The 19564-nt window shown below is 41.8% G+C and overlaps 1 protein-coding gene across 1 annotated transcript in view; it reads left to right on the top strand.

Moving 5' to 3' along the window:
• Nucleotides 1-19564, top strand: part of LOC147895797 (3-epi-6-deoxocathasterone 23-monooxygenase CYP90C1-like) — a 53114-nt gene that overhangs the window by 32306 nt on the left and 1244 nt on the right. The gene's annotated exons all lie outside the window — the stretch shown is intronic.

Raw genomic sequence — 19564 nt, 5'->3', positions numbered from 1 at the left:
GGACTCATTCGAACAGAGACATCGATAACTAGTAAAGGTCTCTCTATTCCTATCGACCTGCATGCAAGAGTTCATGTACCTAGGGAGTGGATGCTCCCAAGCTAGGCTTAGTGTAATTGGAGCTTAGTTTAAATCGAATGTACACTACCATGCTTCAGTTTGCTCTCGTAAGCATTCTGGCTGTAGCCATCGTATCAGAACCATGCCTCCAGAAATCGTGGTTGTCATCCTCATGCTTCTTCTAGCACTCAACCGTGCTTCCAGAACTATCAAGTGAGGGTTCCTCGTGCTTCTTCTAGCACTCAACCATTCTTTGTTTTTAGCCATGCTTGCAAGTTATACTATGATGGCAGCTAGTGTAAGCAAAAGCTATAGTGCGTTCTACCTACGTCAGCCGTCTATCATTCATGCGCAAGGGGTATCGAGAATGTATGTCGATAAGGCTCATGTAGCTTTTATTGCTCCTACCTTATGTATGCGTCTGTGGTGTAAACGGGCATTGGGAGCACACCAGGCATCACGTTACTAGTCAAGTCCTCCTGAAGGTTTCCAAGGGAGAAGACTATTTTGAAGATGGGCGGGAGGGGGAGTGAATTAGTCACTCACATATGCACTTCCCATTGTCTTATGTGGGTTGTGGGTCGCATCCCTAGGTGTTCTTCCATTGTAGATCAGAGACCATAGAGCTATATCAGGGCTTGCAGGAACCTTTGCTCTCCCTTTAATGTGTGAGGTGCTTCGAAGACCGGGTTGTCAGGGGAATCCAGGAGGTAGATCTTAGTGCTTCGTTGTCTTCTCTGAGCATTGGGCTCGATGCCCCTTGGATGCCATTCTAGATAGGGCCTTCAAGTGGCCGTTGGGGGTTGAGCCAAGGGCGGGAAGGCAGGGGAGTAATTCTGCATGTGTTAAGTTTCTAAGTACCTAGTACATTCTTCATGCTTGGTAATGGTTGTTTTGTTCGCTATGAGCTTTGTGGAGAAGTGGGCTAGGTGATAGGGGGTGTGTTCGGCATGGAGGTCTCCTCTCCATTGTACTCCCTACCACCCCCATTGTATTTAAATGTTTTAATCCTTGTAATTCCTCCTATTCGAAGGGGTTACATATAGGGTGTTGAAATTTTCATGGGTTAAGGGGCCTCCTTCATTTCTTCTAGTTGTGATCATAATCCTTCCTTGTGCCGTGTCCCTTTAGGAGGCATGAGTGTGTGTGTGTGTGTGTGTGTGTGTGTGTGTGTGTGTGTGTGTGTGTGTGTGTGTGTGTGTGAGAGAGAGAGAGAGAGAGAGAGTTAAGAGAGTCAAGTACTCCAACACAAAGACTATGGTGTGAGATTCACGCATAGAAAGGGATGCTATAAATACTTCAAAGTGCTTGCAAGCAAGCACATTGCCCTATACAAACAACTTGACCACACTCAACTTTCATGAAACATGTAGACTAAAAAATACAGCTATGAACACAAGAAATGGAAGGCATTCATGAGAAACTAGGAGATAGTATAGAGAGAGAGAGAGGTGAACTGACATGGGGATTGATGTACCATTGAGGGAAATATTTCAACTCAGATGACTTGTGCAAAAAGATTGTGATAGCAACAATGAGTTAAGATGAAAAAGTGAGACAAATATATTCCAAAGTGCAAAGAAGCAATGAGATTCCCTTGTGTTCCTAAACATACAAAAAAAAACCACACATAACATTCACATTGTCATGCATCTCTAACATAAACGCATCCTTAATGTAGATGCATCTCTAACAAACCTCGGATGACAAAAGTTTGCAAAATGCATAAACTTATGGTAAAGATGTTCAAAAATATCCAGACAAGAAGAGTGACATAATGATAGAAAGAGGGACAGAGAGGGAGACCATGGCTTACACAGAGAGAGAGAGAGAGAGAGAGAGAGAGAGAGAGAGAGAGAGAAGGGGTTATGTGAAGAAATTCAAATCCTATCTCACTACAAACATACTCTAAATTACATTCAAAATTTGGCTTTTCAAATGAAGTGGCGTTACATGTACCTAGAAAGGCATGTGTATGCTACTTATGTTTTGGGGTGTCCCTACAAGTATGGCATAAGAATATTGTATATAGTGTATTGAAGATGCGTGGCATGGTAGGTATGTAGAGTCCAAAAATTTGAAAAAAGTTATTCTTATGCTATTGTATGATGCAAGAGAAGGTATGGTGAAGACTAATTTCAAATTTGATTGGAACAATCCATATAAGCTAATGAGAAGCTGATCGAGGTGCATGACAATGGTACTATTGAGCTAGGCTAACTTGGAAGGAAGGGTAATTCTAAAGTTGATCAATGGAAGCTGAGTCAAGACATATAGGAGTGCAACAACGAGTTTGGTTACAGTAGACAACCACAAAGGCATGATGGAATGCCACGTGGTAGTGAGTCTACTAATCTCACCATTACTAGCACTAATCATGAGAACTACAATGAGCGGGTTTCAACCAAGGTGCCACATGGGACATAGGAAGTGGTAGCTTCTTAGCTTCAATGAACCATTACTCCATGCAGCAAGTAACACTACTCCTACTCATTGCTAACCATTTTTTGCATACAATTTTGTAACAGCTCTCACAATCTCAGCCATCCTTTCGTCTTCATTCTTTTCCTTTCTTCCTACCCCAACCACACCCATGGCTTCTCTAGCTTCAAATAGAGGAGAAAGACTAGCAAAACAATAGGAAGTGTCTCTACAACTCCCAAGGGCCATATCCAATTAAACGTCTCACAAAAGCTAAAGCACAATATGCTATTGGACATGGCAAATGTGCCATGTTTTGATATGTGGAGCTTGAAGTGGAAACTGAGCTCCTTAATTTGTATGATGCCAACACACACAGTGTCAATATTCAAGGCTGATGGGTTCATTTGGACAAGTGTCTATATGTTAATGTCTTCAAGCTGGCAGCACTACCAGTCGAGCACTCCAAGAAGGATCAACAAGCGAATGCAGCCCATTGTGACCCATAGTTTGAAGGTGTCTCTCACCAGTTACAAGGGTACCTTAAGCAAAGCAAAAGATGCCAAGAAGTAGCCCTTCTTCCATTTCTTAATTGAGTACATCGACTTGAAGAAGAGCCTTGGGTACATATCTCAGAAGTTTGTGGCTAAAGCTCTTTTAAGTTATAAACACGATCCAAACTGATTGGCTAGACATTTTTACCAAGACCTTTGACAAGCAGCTTAGAGCATCTATGTGGCATGCCAAGCTCATCGCAACCTTGGGCCATACTTGTGCATGATATGGCATCAACTAGAATTAGGAATTGTGGGTTGGCCAAGGACTCCACATCTTGAAGGTCCTACTTTGAGAATGTTGCTAACAAACACCCCAAGTAGATCAGGAGAAATGTCAGCTGTGGGACAAAAGAAGAAGTTGCTTTAGAGTGAAAAGGTGCCTTGAACATAGTATTAGGAGTTGTTTTAACCTCAAATAACCCTGAGGTAACTATAGTTAAGTCCCTCTTGAGACCTCTAGCACCTTCCCTTCCAAGTTCTTTCCATTGGACTCAACCACTACCACTCATCTTCACAAACAGACACTGACCCCAATCTTTAAAAATACCACATCTCCTTCCTCCAACCATACCATGGCTTCTTCATAGAATGCTCATTCAAAGCAAGCTCCCCATACTCCACCAACTTCCCCCATCAATCCTAAGCCTCATCCTTCTCTACCTCATAGCACATCCTTGCTAACTTACTAGGAGGTCCCACCAAGCGATGAAGAGGTCATCTCTAATATTAACACGACCAATGAGGTAGCCATTAATACTGATGGGGAAAGGGGGAAATAAGAGTTAGAAAGATCAAGAATCCAAATGTTTTAACCATAGAAAACAAAGGGATACAATTCACCTGAGGATGTAACATGAGTGATGTAGGAGGCAATGACAAAGGGGAGGTGCAAGGAAGTGAGGAAGTCCCACCAATGGATAGGCACTTAGTTTAGATGGAGCCTCTAGTCATCTCTTGCATACAAAACCTTTCATTGTCCTTAAGGGTGTTTGCATCTTGTACACTAGTGGGGGTTGTCAAGTTGTTGTTGCTCATTTGAAGCATGCACATCCACACCATGTGACTCCTCTTCGTTGTTTGCCCATACTCTAAGCTCTTCAGAGTTAGAGACGGGCTTTGAGCATGTGCCATCTACCTCATTCTTGTCTTCATGCTTGCTCACAAATACAAGTGTCTTTCTTTGCAACTTCAAATATTCCCATGGCAAGAAATCCATATGTGAATGCATCCGCAACACCTGGCAAAGGGAAATGAAGGATTCAAGAAGAGGAGGATGATCTTCAAATATCTTCTTCCAAGTTTTCCCATACTCTAAGCTCTTCAGAGTTAGAGACGGGCTTTGAGCATGTGCCATCTACCTCATTCTTGTCTTCATGCTTGCTCACAAATACAAGTGTCTTTCTTTGCAACTTCAAATATTCCCATGGCAAGAAATCCATATGTGAATGCATCCGCAACACCTGGCAAAGGGAAATGAAGGATTCAGGAAGAGGAGGATGATCCATAGCATAGCATCAAAATTTTTGAGCTTCTGTCTCCACAAACTATCAGTCAAGTACCTTGGTTGCCTCCTCCTAGACATGTAGTATCAGGCAAGGTTATCAATACCCTCTTTTATTTTCAGGATCTATCTACTTAGATGTAGTTGCTAGGATCTAGCAGCATCTCAAAGAATTGGTCCTAGAGGTTGCTCGTACCACACTACATGTGGACCATACATGGATACCTCCATAGTCTTTATTCTACGAGTGCCAAGAACACACATGACATACAAGGCCCTAATACATAGGGGGGGAAATATAGATAGTAAGCTCACCTAGCACCAAACTAAGTATGAATAGCTCCATCTTGACCATGGCCTATTGTTGCACCAATATAATGAGGACATAGGTTCTCTTAAGATAGCTCAAGAGACCATATCCTCGTAGAGCAATCTAATGGTGCACCAAGAAGAGTGCATTAATACAATAAGTGAAGTACATAGCTAGCTATAGCAGAGATAATCAAAGAATGAATCGTTATGCCAAAGGGTCTCCAAATTTAAGTAGATTCAAGCACTCCTCTAGGATCTCAACCAGCCTATGGAGCACGCAGGTGTACCTTCTCACAGAAAAGATCCATATGATGAGGGTGATGCTACAAGCCCAAGATGACAAGATCAGATCCCTGAGTCAGGCGGGGTAGCTCAAAGGGAAGGTGTAGCTAATAATTCAAGTATTGTCATGATAATTCACGGTTTAGCTGTGGATAGCACAAGTGCTGCCACAACAGTCCTAGTAAATCCTCCAGCCAATTCGGTGAAGAGCTCTCCACACTCGAGCGAGGAAAATGCTAAATAAAATATTATTGTACTTCCCAAACATTACACACTAACAAGACATTTTAATTTAAGTCCACAAACATCCCCCCTTTGGCTCGTAGATGTAGGGACATAGGCTACTAGTAGGGAGTCCAATTTTGAAGACAAGATGGGTCTTGCCACTGAATATACTTGGCTACTTTTGGAGCGGATCTGATCTTTAGTAGAAGTGATCCCCTCGTTTGAGAGGCCTAGCCACTCAATTTGGTTCCAGCAAGTGTTCATGGATCAAAATTTTGATCCCATCTAAGAGGTATCAGCTTATGAATGGGAAACGAGTGCCCTTGACACAACCATATTTTTGGTTTGGCCATCCAATAGCAAAGGGCTTTTGTGACACAATGAGGGGCCATATACCACCATCTCATAAATAACCCACCCCTAACTATGTCATAGTTGCCCTCCTATTTTTCCCTAGCTACTAAGTTTGGTGGAGTGATTAATCAAGAACTATTGGCTAGCAAGAATAGTTATGAGCTAGATGCATTAAAGGCCAAGTTGCATGAGGCCTTTGACATGAAGGATTTGGGACCTGCAGAACATATTCTTGGTATGCACATCACACGTGACCAGAGTAGGAAACTCCTTTGTCTTTCATAGAAGGAGTATGTTACAAAAGTATTGCAATGTTTCAATATGGAGGTGGGGAAGGAAATAAGCACTCCATTGCCTCCATATGTGAAACTAGGTCAGGAAAATAGTCCCAAATAAGATGAGGAGAGGGACATGATGGCCAAGGTTCCTTATGCATCAACAGTTGGGAGCCATGTATGCTATGATAGCTACTAGACCAAACATTGCATTTGCAGTGGGAGTTGTTAGCCTGTACATGGCTAATCTAGGAAAGAGGCATTGGGAGGCATTTAAGTGCATCATGAGGTACATCAAGGGTACCAAGGAGATGTGCATTTTATTTGGCAGAGGAGAGATGCGTGTACTTGGATACAAAGATTCAGACTATGCAAGGCATGTGGATAGTAGGAGATCCACTTTCGGTTATGTGTTCACCTTTGCGAGGTGGCGTAGTGTCTAGCCACAGAGGGTTGCAAGGAGGCTATATGGCTTGATCATCTAGTGGGAGAATTGGGGATTCATACAGATGTACCGACATTGCATAGTGATTCCATGAGTGCTATTATTCAGCTAGCATGAAATCCGGTCTTTCATGTAGAGACCAAACACATTGACATCAGGTACCATTTCATCAAGGAGGTACTTGAGGTCAAGTGCATAGAGCTTGTCAAGGTTCATACAGATGATAACCCTACAGATATGCTAATGAAGAGTCTACTTAATTAGTGGTTTAAGTATTGTCGTGTGTTTATGGGCATTGGATAGTATGTCCACTAGTTGTTCTCCCTTAAAGGCACATTGTCCTTTAAGTGGAAGGTTGTGGGAATTAAAGGCCATTGTGCCTTCCCAATTATGTACACAATACTCAACATATATATGACATAGAAGATAAGGGTGGTTTTAGCACCCATAAACTATGTGTTCCTCTCTAGCTCTCACTCTCTCTTGTTTTTCACTTCCATTGTGAACTCACAATTTCTAGATGCAATGGATTCCATCTGTCATGGCATGCAAAAGTTCCATCAAGGTGTGGTGTTTGGATTTAATTAATGTAGGCTAGGCTTACAGAGTTACAACTGTGATCTTAATTCTACTCTATACTTTCTCAATCACATTGTCCATTCTCATCTAAGTTTTGCTGTGTAAAGAACAATATCAGTTTTGAAACTGATATTGCCTTCAAACTTCTCAGGTGCTTAATAATCGCATGATTTGCAATTTGCAACATGAAAATCAAACCATGATAAATCAAATGCAAATTCTACATTACATGCCTAAATACAACATCTAAATGCATGCCTACATACACCCCCATGACTCCAAAAGGCTTTCATTATTGTCCACCAATATTGATTTTAAAAGTTTGAATAGCAAAAGCTTGGTTTTAGAACCAATCTTGCTGGAGGATTAAAGGCTATCCTCACATCCTCCATTGGGTATAAGAGGCTAAGATCTATTTTAAAACCAATCTTGGTCGAATATGAAATCCAATCCTTGGTGAAGGATGAAAGGTTATCTCATTTTTAAAACCAAGCTTTGTTTTCATCCTCCACCAAGGCCGTTTTTTACATAGAGCTAACCCTTGGTGGAGGAGTCATGCTTGATTTTGAAATCAAGCTTGTCTTGTCATCCTCCACCAAGATAGGCTAACCAAGCTTAGTGTTGAAATTGATACTATGTGTAAATAGATATATTCTCATGTGCTTTTCTCTAAGTATCTTCTTTATGTTGGAGGTGCAAATCTCTCATGGACAAAGGGGATAAGAAGAAGGAGAAAGGGTTGAATTATCCCACATACAAAGGTGTGTGGAAGATGAAGGGACATAAATAGTCCAAGTTACCCCTCCTATCTTCAATTCCCCCAAGCTTGCCTTTTGTGGAGGTTGGAGGGCTGGCTAGGCAAGGGTGCCTTATGGCAGGGGTGGGGACCTGCCATACACACATGCCAGAGCCTCCGTAGTGGCCATGAAGGTTGTGCACTTCCGTGAGGTGCTAGCGGTCTTGGCGGGGGGCACGCTAGGCACATGCTCGGGAGTCTCATTTTTCTGTGCAACACTAGACCTGATATCAACTTTGCAGTTGGTGTACTTAGTAGGTTCTCAAATCAACCTCGAGAGAACCATTGGAAAGCAGGGATGCGTGTGCTAAAGTACGTGAAAGGTACACTGGAGTATGGCATTACCTACAGAGCAGGGAAGACCTTGGCGGGTTACTGTGACTCAGATTGGGCGGGAGATTGTGATTCTAGAAAGTCAGTTTCTGGATATTGTTTCTCACTTGGTTCAGGAGTGTTCTCTTGGATTAGCAAGAAGCAACCACCAACAGTGGCACTATCTTCGACGGAAGCTGAGTACAAGGCAGCATGCATTGCTGCTTGTGAAGCAGTTTGGCTAAGGAGGATCCTGCAAGACATAGGAGTTCCAATCGAAGATGCGACAGTTCTAAAATGCAACAATCAGAGTTGCATGGCCATCGCAAAGAATCCTGTGTTCCATGCTCGTACAAAGCACATAGAGATCCAGTATCACTACGTACGAGAGCTCATCGAGGATGGAGTCATAGAGCTGGAGTATTGTCCCACAGAGGACAATTGCGCAGACATCTTCACGAAGGCTCTTGGGAGTGATTTATTATTGCGGCATCTACATCGACTCGGCATTGGTCCGAACACGTAGTTCATCTTCGGGTGAACATTGAGGGGGGGTGTTAGAGTTAGCTCAAATGTCCACCTCTCATGTAACCCACCAATATTCTGTGTACCCAATGTTGTAAGGCCCCCATATGAGGAGAAGCCATGATGGGTATCGGATATTGGGAGGGATCCCCAGTTTAGACACTGGAAGGGGTCTTAGAGTAGACCAGATGGTTATGAGACGGCTTAGGAGCCAAGAGTAGATACCCGTCTGCATAAAGGGGGGGTTCGGGGGGGCGATAGCCCCCCCGATAGCAGGGGGTCCGGGGGGCGCAGGCCCCCGGTGGGGGTCTGGGGGCAAAGCCCCCAGCGGCATGTTTTCTGCCCGATCCTTCATCTGCCCGACGGCATGTTTTCTGAAGGGTCGGTTGGTCTTCCAGGCCGACTGTCTATTAGGCCGACTGCCTATTACAGGGCCGACCGTCAACCACTTACACTATATAAGTGGCCACCCCCTATCATCAGATCACCAGTTCTTCACGCTCATAGTCCTCCGTCCAGCATCTGTCTAGATCACCATCGAAGCTCTGTCTGTAGAGCGCACGGGTGGACAGCCAACCATCAGTTGTATCAGCAGTTTGGTATATCAGAATTTTTTGTATTCTCTCCAGCTTTCCATCGTGTACTTGCGTTTTGTTGTTATCTTCCGCTGCGTACTATTTTCTTACATGGTATCAGAGCCCGGGTCTGATCCCCGGCCACCTCTCTCCATGATCGATTGGAGGGGGGTGTTGGAGGTGCAAATCTCTCATGGACAAAGGGGATAAGAAGAAGGAGAAAGGGTTGAATTATCCCACATACAAAGGTGTGTGGAAGATGAAGGGACATAAATAGTCCAAGTTACCCCTCCTATCTTCAATTCCCCCAAGCTTGCCTTTTGTGGAGGTTGGAGGGCTGGCTAGGCAAGGGTGCCTTATGGCAGGGGTGGGGACCTGCCATACACACATGCCAGAGCCTCCGTAGTGGCCATGAAGGTTGTGCACTTCCGTGAGGTGCTAGCGGTCTTGGCGGGGGGCACGCTAGGCACATGCTCTTGGATTCTAACACTTTATTACCTAACAATAAAAAAACTTGTGAAAACATCAATCACTCAACTTTAAGGACTTAAGGAGTTTTGAAGATGCACTGTAGGTTCTAAAGAATTTTTTATCATAATTCAATAGATATATTTACAAAAATACTTTTGAAACCATTAAAAATTTATGGGAATGTTTGTTTCCTCTGCTTGCTATCGCTTTACCTAAGAATATAGACAACCATATGGATTCTTAGATAATTTTAAAAAAATTAAAGTCACAAGTGGAGTAAGGAGCGAATGAGTGCATATGTTAAGAAGGGATTAGAGGAGGTATGGGAGGATTAGTGTGCTTGGTGTGTGGGGTGGTTAAAAAGAGAGTGTAAAGGGGAGATTTCAAGGGGGTACATAAAATAATAATTCATAGTTGGGGAAGAATACGTGTGTGTGTGTGTGTGTGTGTGTGTGTGTAAAGAAATAAGTGTTTGTGTGTGTGAGATACATTTACTAATTGAAATTATTGTGTGTGTGTGTGTGTGTGTGTGTGTGCGTGTGTGTGTGTGTGTATGCGTGTGCATGTGCACGCGTGCATGCATACGTGCATGGGCCTATTCGTAGTGAAAGAAATAGTACCACTTAGCATTTTTTATCACTTTTAACTGCTACCAAAATTTCATTCCCTATGGGTTGAAGGGACATGTGGCAGTCTTTGTAGCATTAGTATGAATCAGTTCACGTAGTATTCATTGGATTTTTGCATGCATTACTTAGGTTTCTTTGGCCATTTGAGTTTATCCAACCAAGGAATTAATTATACCATCATAAGCGATATAGCATTGAATTATATGTATTACGCTCAAAGTAAACTTACTTGTGTGTTGCATTAAGCATCAACTCATTGCATAATAGTTGTCCCTAACATCTAGGGTTGGAAAACTCATGTTCATATGGTAGCATAGCATGCCCCACTTGGAGGCCTTTCCATACAAACATGTAACGAATCAGGTCAAGCCCACTTAGAGGAGGTGGTGGAAGTCATGGAGGGTATACCTACTAGAGGTTACATTTATTAAAAGATATTTGACTAACAATAAGGGCTTCTCCTGATTTCTAACAATTAAGGAATGACAAGAAGTTCCAAAATTGGAGGCAACCTAACTTAAATCTCCCCTTTGCATCTCTTTAAGTCCTTCCTAATAAATGAAAAAATCATATTGAAGTACATTTTAAATAGAGGGATTGTCTAGGTCCCTCATATTCATGTTACACCAAATTCTACACCTGATACTAAACTTAGGAAGATTCTACAACTAATAGACAACCACTTGTGGAGGGTTGAGGCCATCTTGAACCTACAAAGGACCATTTTGTCTCTTTTTAAAAATCAATTGAGTCTCTGTCATCATGTTGTGTCTAATTATTGACCAGTGTTGATAGAGCCATTAGTGTGTTTGCAAGGCTCTTTGCCTTGTAGTTGCTCATTCTTCCATAATAAAGCTCTTATTCAAATTCATTATTGTGTGTTTAGTTGATTGATTTGGACTGTAAGAGAGGGAGAGAGAGGAGAGACCGTATCATTTGGTATCAAAGCCTAGCTAGGGAGGGAGGTTTCCTAGGTCCTCTTCTCTCATCTTGCAAAGACAGAGTTCTACTCCTTTCAAGCCGACTCTATCTCCTTCATTCCACCCTTAAGGTGTTTTCTTGTATCCCAATGGACCCTAAGAATTTAAAAGTATTCAAAATCCATCTCAAGATCAAGGAGATCAGGATACTCAAGAATCCATGCAACTTTAAGTTGAAGATGGGCATTTAGCTCTCCAATAACAACTCTCTAGCATCAAGAAGGAGATGGATAAACAAATGGGTCATCTTTGTCACTCTTTTGCAACTCAATTGCATAAGGGACTAGCAAGAATTAAAGTGGAAACTCCACTGCTAGAAGCACCAAAGGGCAAGCAATTGCAAGAGGGACTAGCTAGCATTCAAGTGGCACTACAATGTCATGCTTCCCTTCCCTATCAAGTGTGTGAAATCATTCTAAAGTGCAAAAATTACCATGCCCATGGACACTACTATTAGGTGTGCTAATAATCAGTCCTAGAATATCAAAATATATACTTAGACATACCAATTTTTCTTGTAAGATAATCCGATGCATGTCGATGCATAAAAGTTTGAATGTTATTTCCAATTGTGCTATGTGGATATTTCATGTGCTAACAATATATGCTAGGTTAACATGCTTCTACCCAAGTAGCAAATGGAGCAAGCAATGGTGGAGTTCACATTTTCAACAAAGGTAATAGTTCTATCCTACTTGGAGGAGCCAACTCTTTCCTACAAGTTCCTCTCATCTTGCAGTTTCCCAATCAACTTCTCAAGGTACTAGCTTGAACAAGCTCTTCTAGGTTGGTACCTTGAACCATGTGGTTGAGAAGTTGGATCAATGGGACAAGAAGCGCTCTTTTGACTTCAAGTCTCAACCTTTTTCTAAGGCAAAAAAATTGTACATTGCTCCCATTGAGCTCCCCAAAGAAGCTACCAAATGCTCAAATCAAGATTTGAAGAGTTCTTCATCAGCCTATCAACAAATAGGAGGCAATGGTTGAAGCTATGAATAAGTTGTACCTTTACTGGCGGTACCAAAAGAATATAATGAGAGATTTTGCCAAATTCTTTTGAAGAAAATGCTGGAAGAATTTGAGGTAAGCCTCACCATCACATGTGTCGGAGGTCTGCTTCCTCACATTCAATAAGAAGTGGAGCTATTCTCTCCCAAGACTTTGGATGAAACATATTTGATGATGCTTTGACACAAAATTGGAGGTTTGGTTTTGGTCACGTCTTAAACACACATGTTGAAGAGAAAGCAGGTCTCGACATTAAGTGAAGCCAAAAACTCGCTCAATCTCTATCCTCTTAGATCAAAACAAAGATATACACATCAAAAGTTAGGTTGTAGTCTAGCATTGGAAATAAGAAGGGCAATGGAGAAGCATTGATTTGAACTAACCAGTCAATCCCAAAAGTACGAACAAGCCTTTGCTGAAACACATCTTATGACTCAACACTATGTGAACATATGTGAAGGGAGTGAACTGATAAGCCTAATTTGGCTGAATTGGACGGTTAGGCCAAAGCAATTTTAGATCTTGATAGATTCAAAGAGGAGGCTAATCATGATAATTATCACAAATGACCCACCCTACAAAGAACTACTTGGGTGACTCACACCAAAAGTGATTCAAAGTGGTGAAAGAAAACCAACAAGGCATAGAGATGAATTGATACATTAGAAAACGATATTACAAAACATGTATATCATAAACTTATAGATCTATATTTTTGCATCCATATAAGAAAACTTAGAACTGGACATGTGAGCAAAGAACTATCACCACTTTACTATAGACCACTAAAACTATCCCAAATAACAGAGCCAACTACTCAAAAAGCAATTTCTTTTGATACTTTACTCTGAACACATTAAGAGATAGAGCTTGAAAATACAAATATTCTTATATAAGTTTCAGTTTGGAACAAAACGTTATGACCGTTTTACTCGTCGGCGCTATCAAAACTGCCCACTGACTTCGCCTCTCCTTGGAAGGCAACGGTTTCCCTTAGTGTTGGAAGAGCATCAACGATTCATAGTGGATTGAGGGTGCCTAGAAGAGTAGGATATTCACTCATATCATATTTGGAAAATAAGTCCTCATGTGGATGCAAGAAGCTTTGAAGCAAAGAGGGGAGAGATAAGAGAAGAACTAGGGAAAAGGAGCATGGACTACATTCAAGACATCAAGAGAGAGCCTTATATTGAAGAGAAGTACTAGGCAGAGAAAGAGGGATGGGAAATGCTAAACACAAGAGAATAGCATAGCTACAAGGAGAGGAATAAGATGCTTGAGAAGGGGGGAGAGAAGCTTCTTTTATAGAGCAATTCTCACCCTCCTTTACCTTGTTACATTTTCAGCCAGTGAATATTTTTTCCCTTAGTAACATAAGAGCATGGATTACCATCCAATTTTCTTTTGGGCACATTTTGACAAGTGTCCCTTCTCAAAAAGCACGTCTCTTTGAAATGGGAAAGTCGAGAGTCTTTCTTTGTGGAGCCCATAGGGACCCTCTCCGTTCCAAATGTCCACATTCTCCCTATTCCACATAGGAATTCTAGAAGGATTCCTCCTTGACCCGCACTCTTCCACACTCGTCCACATGATTTCCACATGCCCTCCACACGCTTGGCATGTGATCTTTCTTATTTTATTGAGCACTTATGGACATAAGGCCCACCTCTTTACATGACTTATTCTTCCTATTTCTAAAACCCGATAATATCTTACTCACAAATAACTCTCAGCCCATACCAAGGTTTTTATCATTCATACACATGGTATTTACAATGATTCATTCCACTCATCCTCTCAATCCCTTACAATATCTTCAAAAATAAAATAAACAGATAGCTAGAAGGTTGCCGCTCTATCCTCACAATCCTATCAAGCGTACATATGAAATATACCTATACCAAATAAAAATCAAACTTTTATAGCACAACACAAATAGTAGAGAGGAAGTTGGGCTCTAAATCTGGCCATTCCTACCCACAAAACTCTTCCAAGAACCTAGAAAATACATCATCAAGCACAACCCCTACAATATGGACCTTTTAAGATCATCAAGCACCTCTCTTAGAATGCTTATCTTTTGGGTATCCCACTTGGCCTCTTCCGATTTCTAATGTGAAGTTCCTCCATCCTTACACTCCCCCTCTTCACTGACATGACTTGTATTGAGAATACGGAGTGGTTGATCATGTTCGATGCATAAATTTTGCTTTAGTTTAGTAGATCACAACACAATAGGATACATAAATTTTCAATTGTTCAAGCTATGCTTTTGTAACTAAGCTGAGAATTAGCCAGCCGCCTTCCTTATTTGTTTTTTTGATGATTTGCTCATCCGACGACTACAACTTCTTACTTTTCTAGCTTGCTTTTGTGGTATCTTCCTCACATTTAAAAAAGTGTTTCTCTTATCTGTCAAAGCTTGTTGTGGAATCTTCCTTGAAAGGCAATTTTCATCTCCAACTATGTAGTTTTATAGTGGTGCATGTAGAGGTAGGTTCTTCCACCATCCCTCCATGTCTACAATGACATTCATAGCTTTGAAGCAACTTAGAATCATGAAGCGCTCTTTGTGCTTTCATATCTTCAAGACTTATCTTGGCAATCCTAGATCGACGTTAGCAGCGTCAGGTCACTTGTAGACTTTTCTATCCTTCTCATCAATTCGAGATTTTGTCATCAAGCGTATTAGAGGGACACTTCGTCTCGAGGTTTTCCCTCTTTTGATTGCTTCATTTTTCATTCCCCTTTGATGGAAATAGCATCTCTCTAAGGGAGGAACCTAACAATGTCTCTTTCTTGTTTGACGCTTGTGCTCCCATCCTGCTTTGCTATGCCTCTACAACTTTTCCATCTTGTTGTTTTGCAATCCTCATATCCAAATCTTTGTTGCATTCTTCTATCCTTAAGAATGGTGTCTTGACACCTTGGGTTGCTTTGTCTTAATCTATTTCACAAGCAATCTCATTTTTTATGCATAGCAGGCATAGCCTTTCGCAATTCTTGAGGACTTGGTGTAGCACGCATAAATTTTGCAATGTTTCTCACTAAAATCCAAAGCCAACATTTCCTAATTGAAATATTTGTATTAGGGCATGACTACTACCTAACCTTTACACAAGCAATTGTGCTTTGCAAGGTTTTTGGTAGCATAATAGGAGAAGCACTCTCCTCATACCACGAGATGTGTTTTGCTTCATCGAATCATCAACCTGGGCCTCGAGATCAATGCCAATTGATTAGTATGACTACTAAACCACCGCGCTACTCATCCACTTAATGATAGTGATACGAGCTCTAACCAATCCGTCTGTTTTTTTTTTCGTCAATTACAGGCAAGCCAGATTCACATATCTCTCCTTCGTTTCATCGATCATAGGTAAAACGTAGTCACAGGCGTAGGCATCCGTATTTCCTCCCAGTCTATCTCATAGATGGCATGCACACAAAGATACGTAACTTTTCATTCCTCATGCCTATCCACAAGCCCACAACTCCCTAGATGGTTCCCTCTGCCACATGTCATCATTTTAGACCTTTTACTTGGTACACCATTTACCCCTCTCTTGGGGCACAATTAAACATTTGCCCCTTGGCATTTTTACTCATTTAGGTGCACCTAGGCCTTAGCACTCAGAACCACCTAGTCGATGCCAATACACCCTCACCTAGGACCTTGGCAGTTACTTCCCTTGACCATTTTATTTACGCACATAAAATATTACAAAAGTCGGTCATCTAAGAGAAAATGCCCACCGATCTTTCCGAGGTCATGCTATCTTGGCTAGAGCATAACATTCCTTCCCTCTTCAAGCATCAGCGTCCTCGATGATGAAATCTGGGAACACTCTCCGTAACTAGTATATGGATTCCCAGGTAGCTTCCGATAGAACCAACACCGTGGGTATCTTCCGATTGCGCACTTGCATTGTTCCTCGGTCCAAGATTCTTGTTGGTTTGCGTCTTGCATTATCCTCTATCTCCTGAAACAAAACAAAACCTTCGATTAGTGAGTCACCAGTATGCAAAAATTTCTTTAAATGAGAAACATGAAACACTGGGTGCACCTTACACCCCGGTGGTAATTCTAATTTATAGGCTACCTTGCCTATTCTTTTTAGAATTAACCATGGCCCACAATATCAAGGTGATAACTTAGCACACTCTCCTGCAGTCAAAGACTTAGAGTGCGAAGGAACTCTAAGAAAAACTTTTTCTCCTTAAATTCTCCAACAGATCGGTTTTCATCCGCATACGCATTAGCTCTATCCATAGCTTGGCGGATGTTAACTCTCGCAAGTGCTAGCATCTCCCACATCTGAACCACAAAGTTCGCGGTACTAGGCACTTTCTGAGGTATTCCAACTATAGTTGGATTTGCTGGTCTATAACCATAGTTCAGTTCAAACGGACTGAACCTTGTAGAGGAATGCTTTCTATCATTGTAGGCAAACTCTAACAATGGCAACCACTTGTCCCATGTATGTTGCCTCAATGACACATATGCTCTAAGCATATCCTCTAAAATTTGGTTGACTCTTTCCGTCTGACCATCCGTTTCTGGATGATCCCCACTACTCATTCCCAACTCAATCCTTAGTGTCTCAAATGCCGCAGTCCAAAAATGACCGGTAAATTTGACATCTATGTCTGACACTATGGATCTGGGTAATCCATGCAGATGAAATATATGTCTAATAAACAAATCCGCCACTTGCGGGGCACTAACAGATTCTCTAGTTGGAATGAAGTGAGCCATCTTGGTAAGACGATCAACCACCACAAGGATAGAATCATATCCACCTTGTGTCGTAGGCAGACCTATAATAAAGTCCATGGAAATGCTCTCCCACTTACTTAGTGGTATCTCCAAGGGCTGTAAAAGTCCGGGTGGCTTCACCCGCTCGGCCTTACTTACCTGACACGGAAAACAACGTGTCACATATTCATGAATATGCTTTTTCATCTTTGGCCAAAAGAAATCTCGCTTCACGAGATCATATGTCTTCTCGACTCCTGGATGTCCCGCACATGGGCTATCATGGCACTGTCGAATGACTCTCTGCCTGAGATCATTCTGATTAGGTACTACTACCTTGCCATTTCTTTTTAGCATACCATCTCTTATGGTATATCTTGCATAAGTTTGGCCTTTTCTGGATACCAGGTTATCCTTTTCCCCGGGTTTTAACACATGAGCCTTAGGCCATAGGCTCTGAACGAACTCGTCCACCTTTTGAGTTTCTCTAATCTCGGCCATTAGAGCACTCTCTAATACCGTGAAACTCATGTTATGCATAATGCGTGACAACGCATCAGCAACTTTATTATCTTTTCCTCTTCGGTACCGAATCGTCAAATTAAACTCCTGCATCTGCCCACCTAGCTTAGCGGCCTCTCGCAGGTTGTTTACAAAAATATTTCAGAGTATCATGATCAACATCCACATAAAACTCTGATCCATACAAATAATGTCTCCATGTTTTCAAAGCATGGACAACAGCATACAACTCCAATTCATGAGTTGGCCAATTCCGTTGAGAGGGAGAAAGCTTCTTGCTTTCAAAGGCTACTGGCCTTCCCTCTTGGAGAAGAACTGCTCCTACCACAATGCCACTTGCATCAGTTTCCAGGAACAACGGTTTATGGGGATCAACTATTTTAAACACCGGTCCTGTGACCACAGCTTATTTTATGGTGTTAAAACTTTCTTGTTAATTTTGTCCCCATATAAAAGGTACTTCATCTGAGGTCAGATCAGTCAATGGCGATACTATTTCAAAATATCCTTTGATATGCCTTCGATAAAATTGGACAAATCCCAAGAATGATCGCAAAAAGCGGTCAAACTCTGAGGGATTGGCCAAGTCAATATCGCAGCCACTTTCTTTAGATCCATTTCTACCCCCTCTGGAGTAATTATGAATCCTAAATATTGAAGTCTAACCATACACAGTATAGTTTTCTTCTTATTCACATAAAGACTGGCTTTCCTCAAAGTACTGAACACTATGCTTAAGTGTTCATGATGCTCAGTAATACTTTTACTGAATACCAGAATATCGTCAATTAAATGTACTACAAACTTTCCGATATATGGACGTAGTATATCGTTCATAAGCATGACGAATGTAGCTAGAGCATTGGTAAGTCCAAAGGGCATTACCAAAAACTCATAATGTCCAAACCTGCTTCTAAAAGTGATTTTATGCACATCCTCGGCTCTAATACGGATCTGATGGTAGCCACACTTAAGATCTATCTTACTGAAAATTACGGCCCCATGTAATGCATCTAGCAAATCATCGATCTGAGCCATCGGATACATGTGCTTAATAGTGATATTATTCAATGCTCTGTAATCTATACAGAGGCGAAAAGTATCTTCTTCCTCTTTAATATCACTGGTGAAGCAAAAGGTAAAAAACTGGCTGAATCTGCCCCAGCTTGACACAGGGTAACCCTCTGGTCCCATACTTCACTTGAACTTCTGTTCGCCATCCTGACCGTATAAGCATAGTCAGACGGACTAGTTTTCAACTTGAGCCTCTTAATAAGCTTCGAGTTAATTACATTGTGTGTTGACGCTGAGTCAAACAACACAATCACATCATGATTGGCTACTTGCCCTTTCATTTTAATCAACTCGAGCTCATCGAAAACCGTATACTCCGTTGCTACGAGCTTTGAAAGGATGTTATCAGGTGCACCGCTTACTAACTTAGTAACAGACACACTTAACAACACAAGTACTAACCTCTGAGAAGGTCCCGCCAATTGCATCTGCATATGTTCCGCATTGGGACTCTTGTATTTCCGCGTCGCATGCAATATCATCATATTGGCCGTGCGACGGTCTTTGTTTAGTGGACAATCTTTCCACTGATATCGCTGAAGGCAGCCGAAGCACAATCCTTCTTTTCTAGCTTTTTCTTTTTGCTCAGGGGTCAACGAGGACTTTGACCAAGCCCGGACTGCCATTGGAGTTACTTTTCTTTTCACCCCAACGGTGGTACTTGTCTTTGCTTGTCCCTCAACCGGCTTCACCTGCTTGGTTTGGCCACTTGGCTGCGAGACACTTGTCTTTGAAGTCCATTTCCTCTGAAATCCCTCTTTTCTCGGGTACTCATGCTGAGTCCCTGCCTGCACAAACCCACTAGGTCTGCCTTTGGCATCCTCATAGTTCAGGGCTACTGCAATAGATTCCTCTAATGTAGTCACATATTTAGCCCAAACTTCCATTTTAATCTTGTCGTT

The sequence above is a fragment of the Dipteris shenzhenensis genome, chromosome 12, assembly GCF_047967505.1.
Source record: "Dipteris shenzhenensis isolate YYH24624 ecotype China chromosome 12, Dip_SZ_1.0, whole genome shotgun sequence".
NCBI classification, from domain to species: domain Eukaryota; kingdom Viridiplantae; phylum Streptophyta; class Polypodiopsida; order Gleicheniales; family Dipteridaceae; genus Dipteris; species Dipteris shenzhenensis.
The sequence above is the reverse complement of the archived record's forward strand: the minus strand, read 5'-3'. Positions and strand labels throughout refer to the sequence as shown.